The following is a 3,864-nucleotide window of genomic DNA, read 5'->3' on the forward strand; positions in this document are numbered from 1 at the left end:
TATTAAATATTAAATATAACATTGCTGTGGCTCCCTATCTCCATGAAAGGCATATTAAATTTGTCTTAGGTGCTCACAATACTTATCAGTCTGTCCATATCAACTTGGGCCATATGATAGTCTTCTTGGTAGAAAGAAAAAAGAAATATAAATTGTGTTGGGTATGCACAGTGCACCAAGACACACCACGGGTTACATCAGTTCATCTCCCTGCAACAACCATGCGAGTATCACATTACTGTTTCCCAAAAATACATAAGAAATCAGAGATTTGGAAATGCCAAACGTCTTTGATATTTCACAAGTAGAAAGCAGGAGATTTGGGTTTTTGAATTGTAGTCCAATTGGCTTTGATTCCCAGAACCCTGACTTCCTTTGAGCTAAATCCTCCCTGCTGCATGTCGACTATGAGAAGGTAAAGTGGGGAAAACATTTCCTGAAGCTAGGCCTCCACTGAAACTTTCCAGGTTATCTTAACGGAGAATAGCGACATCAACCCAGAAAGCAATAACAATCCCTGTTAAGTAGCCAGGCAACATCCTTGGCTTCCTCCTGTGAAATCATCCCCAGTCAAAGCCTTTCACTGGAATACTGCAGACTGCAAATGATGGCCAAATCCAAACAAACATTTTGAGTGTACAGCAATTCGCTCCCAGACCCCAGAAATCATTTGTTTGGACCTGATCCCTATATAATCAGATTTCGGTGTATACATTAACTTGGGCAGGAAATCACACACACACACACACAAACTTGCATTAAAGAAGTTAAATTTTAAAGTGTGTAAAGAAAGGAACAACTCATTCTTAAATGATTGTTATTAATGGGTCACTATGAAGGCTATGCCTTTGTGGGTCTTCACTTCCCTCTGCAGAATACAGCCCAGCAAGTGTAGGCACTTCAGGATTCAGCTAGGCAGAGACTATAAGGAAAACCTAATATAAACTGAAGGAAGACTTTTCCTCTTCCTTTTTCTAAAAAATCACTTCTACTTGACAGCAAAAGGATCTCCCAAAGGAAATAGCAGAGACCTGTTGGTTCTTCATTTAAAGTTAGTGGGCCGACAAAATGCCCAAAGGGAACAATTTTGCCCCAGATCCCAAGAGGAACAGACTCATTGAGAAACCAATAATTATTTTCCATCTCTAACTCTGATGACATGAAAACCAGAGTTATGTAGTTATTTGATCCAATGTTGAATAGGGTTCTACAGCAACATTTCATCCCATCTGAAGGGGGCTAATTATGTGTGCTGGGACAGCCGCCAAGAGTCCATCACAGTGGTCCAAAGGGAATTAAAAAAAAAAAAAAGGAGGAGGAGGAGGAGGAGGAGGAGGAGAATCCTCAGGAGCATGGCCTTGGCACTATATGGAAATTTCCATTGTAGCTGAGGAGTGTGTTGAGGTACTGAAGTACAAGATTTTCCATTTGAGAAGAGGAAAAAAGGTGGAAGGTGAGTGTTCCTGCTGCTGTAAAGCTGATCCCCGTGAAGCCCTGCAGCCATTTATGGATGGAGGTTTCTGTCCCACCAGGTCCTGCAGCCCTTCAGTCCCAAATAAACACATTGGCTAGTCCTCTCTTAATTATTAACCCATTTCTATTAATCTGTGTATTGCCACGAGGCTGTGGCTTACCCTAATGCTCCAGCATGTTACTCCTTCGACAAGGAAGGAAACGCTGGCACTCCCATACCAACTCAGAGCTCACATTGGTGGAGCCCAGGACTCTGAGAAACAGGGAGAAGGCATGAGGTGGGCAATGGGGGTCTTCTCCAGGAGCGCTGACTTCGTTCTGGAGAGTGATGGAGTACCCAGGAGGCCATGCAGCTGAGCAAAGAGCAACCTTGATGAGAAACGGTGGGGGCAGATGAACAGAATTATGATGATTATGGAAAGGCATCAAGAATGGATCAGGAGAGAACCATAGAAAAGAGACCATGGTCAAAAACAGTTGTTCAGGAATACAATGGATAAGGCCTGATGATTGGTTGAGTGCAGAAGATGGTACGGGGGAGAGACAGCTGAAAATTAAATGAGAAAGCCAGAGGGAATTGTAAAAGTTAACCCGTAGCCTTAGGACTGGAATCTAACTTAAAAGAAACTTGGGCTGAGGCAATGGCTTAGTCTTTCAAGTGCTTGCTGTGCAAACATGGGGACTTTAGTTAACTCCCTAGCACACTAGTGAAAATGCCAAGTGTGGTGGCACCTGTCTATAATTCTGTCACCAGTCCAGTGGGGACAGGAAGATCTCTGAGGCTTGGTGCCCAGCCAGTCTGGCAGAATTGCCGAGTTCCAGCTTCAGTGAGAGACCCTGACTCAAAAAATATGGTGGTCAGGCTGGAGAAACCCACAGAAACAGCTGATCTGAACAAGGGGGAGCTCATGGACCCCAGACTGATAGCTGGGAAACCAGCATAGGACCAATCCAGACCCCATAAACGAGGATGTCAGTTTGGAGATCTGGTTAATCTCTGGTAGTGGATCAGTATTTATCCCTAGTACACGAATGGACTTTGGGAGCCCTCTCCACATAGAGGGATAGACTCTCAGCCTAGACACATGGGGGAGGGTTTAGGCCCTGCTCTAAAGGATATGACAGACTCTGAAGATTCCCGAATGGAAGGCCTCACCCTCCCTGAGGAGCAGAAAGGGGATGGGATGGGGAGTCTGGGGGGGTCAGGGGAGGAGGGGAGGGAGAGGGAACTGGAATTGACATGTAAAACAATTTAATTTAATTTAAATTGAAAAAAGTAAAAAAAAAAATATGGTGGACAGTGATTGAGAAAGATGCAGACACACATGCACACCATACAGACACACACACACACACACACACACACACAAACAGAAACAAACACACACATCACACACAAACACACACCACACAAACACATACACTACACATAGCACATGCGCACACACACACACTCACACACACACACACACACACACACAGAAACAAACACACACATCACACACAAACACACACCACACAAACACATACACTACACATAGCACATACACACATCCATACACACACACACACAGAAACAAACACACACATCACACACAAACACACACCACACAAACACATACACTACACATAACACATACACACACACACACACACACACACACAGAAACAAACACACACATCACACACAAACACACACCACACAAACACATACACTACACATAGCACATACACACATACACACACCACATACACACACACAATGTAATACACCACAGACACACACACACACACACACACACACACACACTTAAAAATAACCACCAACAGGAACAACAAACAAACATGACAATGCAACTGTGATCACAACATAGAGAGAATGACAAGCACTGTAGGAACGGATCCAGGCAAAGCACTCAATCTGATGCCATCCAGTAACCTTTGCAGTCTGTTAGGTTTCTTTTCTGCTGCTGACTTTTCACTAGACAGCTTTCACCTATATGCTCAATGTAGAAATGTCTGAGCACAGCTTGGCCAACGGCATTTCCACCTCGGAGCACAGGTGGTTCCTGTTCTGTGCCTCCTGTAAAACCAGATGCCACACCAGGTCCATCACACTTGCAGACACATTGTTTCCTGGCCTTATGTTTCTATCTGTGTCTTCCACAGCCTAGAGCAGGACTGAAAGGGCCTACCCAATCTGATCATCCTGCGGGACATTTCTGACACGAATCAGCATTTTCATTACCTAAATCTCAATTTTCAGTTCAAACTGATTGTGTATAAGACTTTGCATTTCCTGCTCTAGAATCTCTGTCTCACAGGGGGTACCTGTGAGTATGACTTGTGAAAATGATAAGGATCAAGACATAATTTTGGTAGCTATTTGGA

The sequence above is a fragment of the Cricetulus griseus genome, chromosome 8, assembly GCF_003668045.3.
Source record: "Cricetulus griseus strain 17A/GY chromosome 8, alternate assembly CriGri-PICRH-1.0, whole genome shotgun sequence".
NCBI lineage: Eukaryota > Metazoa > Chordata > Mammalia > Rodentia > Cricetidae > Cricetulus > Cricetulus griseus.